Source organism: Myodes glareolus, chromosome 13 (genome assembly GCF_982192425.1).
Source record: "Myodes glareolus chromosome 13, mMyoGla1.1, whole genome shotgun sequence".
NCBI lineage: Eukaryota > Metazoa > Chordata > Mammalia > Rodentia > Cricetidae > Myodes > Myodes glareolus.
In genome coordinates, this window is record NC_142038.1 from 14,990,883 (window position 1) to 14,996,882 (window position 6,000).

General features: G+C 43.9%; 1 pseudogene; it reads right to left on the minus strand.

Moving 5' to 3' along the window:
- Positions 1 to 4,876, minus strand: part of LOC148119957 (uncharacterized) — a 53,351-nt pseudogene extending 48,475 nt beyond the window's left edge.
- Positions 4,877 to 6,000: the final 1,124 nt, after the last annotated feature.

The window sequence follows — 6,000 nt, forward strand, 5'->3', positions numbered from 1 at the left end:
GAAGAATGCAAAGGCACCCACATCCTCAGGGCTGACCATTTGGTATTGGATAACCAACTGGTGTGCTCTTCCCTGGAGAAGACCGTCTCTCCCACTCTCAGCACGTCTTGGCAGTGTGTAGATCTCTGTGTAGGACTGAGATCTTGTGAACCTTCCCTGTCTACGCTGGCAGAAACATGGGAATTTTGAACAGTTTGAAAATCCTGAAAACAACGAATAGCATAAACTTGTTGTTACTTCAGAGAGATTTTCCAGAAAAAACATGCTATCTTTTGTTTGAATTTTAGCATATTTTCCAAACCTTTCAGGTATTTATTTTCTGTAATGCTGATGATTAAGCATGGATTCATACCTGCTAGGCAGCTGTTCTACCACTGAGCATACCCTTGTTCCTCTTTGCCCTCTGTATCAGTCAAGGTTCTCTAGAGGAACAGGAATGTCAGAATGAATACACACACACACACACACACACACACACACACACACACACACACAGAGAGGAATTTATTAGAGTGGCTAACAGGTTGTGGCCCAGTTAGTCCAACAATGGTGGTCTACCAACAAAGTCGAAGAACACAGTAGTTGTTCAGTTCATGAGGCTGGGTGTCTCAGCTGGTCTTCAGCATACACAGGAATCCTGAAAAAATTAGGCTCTGTTGCCAGTGGAGGGACTTGCCAGTAAGAACAAGGGAAAGCAGGCAACAGGAGCAAGCTTCATTCTTCCATGTCCTTTATGCAGGCTTCCAGCAGGAGGTGTGGCCCAGATTAAAGATGGATCTTCCAAACTCAAAAGATCTGGATTAAAGGTGATCTTCCCACTTCAAAATATTTAATTATTTAATTAGATAAAATTAAATTAAAATATTTAATTAAGAAAAAGGATCCCCCACAAGTGTACTAACCCAGCTGCTTGGATTTTAGTTAATTCCAGATGCAGTTAAGCTGGCAACCAATAAAAGCCACCACACCCTCTTAATTTAAAATGCTTTATTTGGTCTGTTGAAAAGTTCTCCCAAGAGCACATTTCCAAGATGAATTCTATTGGAGTATTTTGATTTCATACTTCACAGTATCTATACAAATGTATGCTGATATGAATGTTGTTTTTCTGTGGCTTAAATTGTTTTCTAGGGATGAACCCTACATTTATAAAACCGCTATGTGCTTCCAGTTGCCAAGCTGTACACAGGGCTCATGTCTAACATCTCAGCAGCCTCTCTGCTCTTCTTGAACCAATGTGGGACTTCCTTTCACACATCTGTGAACTGGATATAAAAGCATGGGCACGGTCTAGTTTAAGAGCAAAAGTACATTTTATCTCTGAAATTCCCTCTAAATCCCAGATCAGAGCAACTTTTGCCATTTGATTTTTTTAAAAATAAGTATATCACACTCATTTTCTAAGATTCTCTTAGAATTTGAACTTACATCCTCACCCCAACTTGACTTTGTAAAGAATAGTTCCTATCCAAGTTTTACACTCACTTTCCATGTTGAAACCATCGTGAGCTCGTAGGTAACTAATGTAGGCAGTTTCTCTATTGTGCGGTGAGTTTGGAGGCATATAGGGGCTCACACGCTCACACACAGTTGTAGGTGGTAGAGGAGCAGATCCAAGATTCCAGCTGTGGTCTTACTGTTCTTTTCTTGGACGCTCAGCACATGTGTCCTCTTGTATTTATCCTAGAAAGTGGGAACTTGGTTTTTAGAGGCCTTAGCTTTCCTCACCCTCACCTCCATCTCCTGGGGAGCCTCTCTGGTAACATGATCTCATTTTACACTTGGGAACACGGAGGCCCTGAGAGATGAGGTCTCTCTTTCTGAGAGACCAAAAGTGTCTGAACCAAAGTGGTTCAGTGCAGAGCACAGCATCACTCTCCCTGGGAAGTAGGTGTGATGATAAGGTGCCATTATCCCAAGGCTATCCCAAGGTACTCGGTGAGTAGCAGATGCTCAGACACTGTAGGCTTCCTTGGTTGAATGCCTCATTTCTAGGTCTGTGTTAGGAAAAAATGGAACCCCTCTCTGACAGGAAAACAAATCTGTAAATTAGGTGTCATTTCCATCAGTTACCATGGTGAGTGTAAACAGATTTATTTCAAAGGAACAAGTTTTCCAGGTATGGACCAATCAAGTCTTCGGGTACGAACCAGCGGAGATATAGAACAGTTTGAAAGCATAGCTCATCTGCTGAAGTGTTTTGGGATTCATGGGACATGTTTGGGACATGCAGTATGCCGATTTCCTGGAGATTCAAGAACACACAAACCCCGTCTTTGTTTCAGCTAGCTTCTCTGGAACAACGTCTTACAATTAGATAGACATCATCTAGGTTGTTTAGGAGATGCTTTTCTCAGAGTGAAAACAAAGCAAGCATACACACACACACACACACACACACACACACACCATACACCCCATACATACCATACACACACCATACACACTTGCATATGCACACATATGACACCACACAAATCTCCTACCTTAAGGAGAAACCAAGGAGAATGACGTGTGTGTCACGTGAGTGTGACAGAGTGCAGTATGTTTCCAGTGTGCACACGTGGGTGCTGTGTGTAGCAAGTCAGAGTCTGCCAAGTCACTCTTGTGCAGGTATGTGAAGGCCAGAGGTCAAGGGCAGGTGTCTTCATCCATGAATTTCCACCCTACCTTTCTCCAGACGGTCTTGTCAGTGAAGCTGGAGCTCACCAACTGACGAGACTCACTGGTCGTGTTCTCCTGGCATCTGCTTGTCCTCATGCACTGCTCTGGTATAGGAGGTCCCTCTGTTTATGTATTGCTTTCATTGGTTGAATAAAGAAACTGCCTTGGCCTAATTGATAGGACAGAAATTAGGTAGGTGGAGTAGACAGAACTGAATGCTGGGAAGAAGGGCAGAGTGGCAGATGCCATGAAGCTCCTGCCTGAGACTGATGCTGGTTAGAATCTTGCTGGTAAGACACAGGCACGTGATAATACACAGATTAACAAAAATGGGTTAAATTAAGATAGAAGAATTAGCCAATAAGAAGTTAGAGCTAATGGGCCAGGCAATGTTTAAATGAATACAGTTTCTGTGCGATTATTTTGGGGCTAATCTAGCCGGGTGGCCTGGACGACAAGCAGCCTGCTCCTCCTGCAACACTACTCCACCAAGCTTTCATGTGGGGGTTGAGGATTGAAACTCAGGTCTTTGAACTTGTGCGACTGAGCCATCTCTCCAGCCCTGAGTGTGAGAGTCTTTGGGCATCTGCACACCTGCTCACATCCATCTGGGTCTTTGGTTGCCATGTGTCTAGACATTCTCCCAAGTGCTAGAGTACAGGATGTGCGTCACCACGTAGGGCTTTAGAACTTTTTAAAAAAATATTTCTTACCATTTACTTGCAGAATCTTTATAGTTTTAGTTTTTTATTTCAGCTTTATTTACAGGCTTTGCAGCCCTGGGGGATTGAACCCAGGACTCTGTGCATATTAGACTAATACTCTCCTGCTGGGTTAGATCTGAGTTCCCTGTCCTGACATTTTCTTCCTGCTTTGAGACTGGCTACAAACTTGCACAAGGATGATCTTGACCTCCTGATTCTCGTGCCTTTGTGTTCCAAATGCTGGGATTACAGACATGTTCCACCGTGCAGAGTAGACCTTGAGTTCTTAAGGTCTTTATTGTCACCATCCTTGATGCTTTTGTGGCAGCCCAGGCATCTTTAATATCTTCTTTAATCCCAAGCAGGAAATTTCTTTTGTTTATGTTCCATAAACACATTATGTTCTTGTTTCAGCCAGCTGCCTCCTCCATATAGTCACGATGCTTGTTCATGTGTTAGTCTTCTGACAGGTCTCCTCTTCTCTTCTTTGCCTTGTTTTGCTTTGCTTTGGTTTGGTTTGTTTGTTTGAGACAGTGTCTCTCTATGTAGACCAAGCTAGCCTTAAATTCACAGTCCTCCTGCCTCAGCCTTCTGAATTCTGGGACTAGAGGCTTGCTCCACCATGCCCTGACTTTTGTGTGCTTCCGGAGAGCAGAGACCTACTGGGAGAATGACCTCAGCCTCTCAACCTGAGTCTGAGAGGTTTCCCTGCTGTGCAGTTAGCCTGTCAGATAGGCCCGCACGTCCTGAAGGTGTTTTATCTTATGCCATCTTGCTGGAGGCTTCCCTTTGGTCTTCCACTCCTTTGTGTCCTATGTATAATCTATGTATCCTTCAAAGTCCTGCTCAACTGGGCTGCCTTCAATAGGTCCTTTGGGAATCTATCTTCATCTAAGAGATTTCTCCTCGCAGTTCTGCTGTACTTTACTTGTCTTTGACTTTGAGAACACATCAGACACTGAGCTTTGCGCTTTGGTCTCCATGGGGACTCTGTTTTGTAGAGCTGTGTGCCCTCCCATGGGATACCTTCTTTGCTATGCCAGGTGTGCAGTGAATATTTGCTGCATGAATGACTGCATAATTTGACTTCAGTGAAGTAACTTCTTACAAGATGTTCGGCCTGTAAGATGGGCAGTTGGAAGGGAATCCATGTCTTTGACACTGGTCCTGTGCACCATTCCAAGATTAAAGGTCGTTCACAAATGACTCACTTAAAAAAAAAAAAACCAAAAAAAAAAAAAAACCAAAGTAGTTCTCTCACTAAGAATTATCTGTTTGCTAATTCAGAAAAAATGAGTCAGACGAACTTGAAGTGATTTGAGAGAGGAAAAGCCAGTCTTGAAAGTTGCTCCGCCAAAGTAAAGGCATGAACAAGTAAGCATATAGCCCCCACATCAGATTCATGAGGAACTCTGGGCGGCTCTGGGAAAGCTGGCCGTATAGTGAGACGAGAGTGAGACACAGCACAGTGGTTTTCTAAACTTACCCATGTCCCCGGAGTCCGACATGCTGCATGCTTTGGACCATACAGGCTTGGTACAGCCTGACTGTACATAGGCCAGTTTATTTCCTATGATCATCCTATTAAACTTCTGAAAGCTTTGCTAGCCGACTGCATCAGTTTAATCTCCCAAGTTCCACTCATCTCATTTAAGCTGCACAGTATATTGACTAAGGGGGAACTGAAAATGAAGCATTAAATGAATGATGAGTGAAGGCTGTAATATAGGCCTTAAGTTCTGACTTTCTGGTTAACTGTGTGAGCTCACTCTCAGGGGTTCCCTTTGATCACTAGGATTTGATTCAGGCCAGTGAGTTAGCACCTAGTGTGGGCTTTTTAGAAGCCTCTTCTCTCTCTCTCTCTCTCTCTCTCTCTCTCTCTCTCTCTCTCTCCCTCTTCTGTTTCTGTGTCTATTTTTCTTTATCTCTCTCTGTTTCTGTCTCTCTCCCTCTCTCCCTTTCCTATTCTCTGGACACTAACTCTCTCTAACTATTAATTATCTTAAGAAATCAGCTCTTTTGAAATGAACCCCAGAAAAGCAATTGCTTGGCCTGTCTGATTTTGGGCTGATGAGTGGTAACTAGACCCCCCACCCCCAGCAACAATGGGCCTCTCTGGTGACCCTACATCCTTCACACCAAGCGTCTGCTCTTCTGTGATCAGAGATGCTTCCCGATTTTGAGGGAAGCACATGGTCCGTGCCCATTTCTCCATCTCTACTGAGGGCAATCCAAGAAGGTGGTGATCTCTCCATGATCATGAAACAGGTATTTAACACAGCGGGTGCTGTATTCTTTCTATGCTCAAAGTGGGAAAAGGAATTGTTGTTCATTCTACAGTCTTGGATTTATTACATCTGGTTCTTTGGTACCTCTGGAACTCAAGCATCATGCCCAACGTGGGACATGTTTGTGAGTCCAGTAAGATCTATAAACAAGCAGCCAGGCCAATGGCTGAGAAGAAAGTCATGAAGATGGCAGTGAGTGGACCAACGGCTGTTGTGGATTGGCTCACACAGGGGACTATTACTAGATGCTCTTGGAAGTACACAGGGGAAGGGTGTGATGTGTGGTAAGGGGGTGGACTGTGAGGTAGAAGATGATGCTGGGTATTCACTGGGTCTCTGCATCC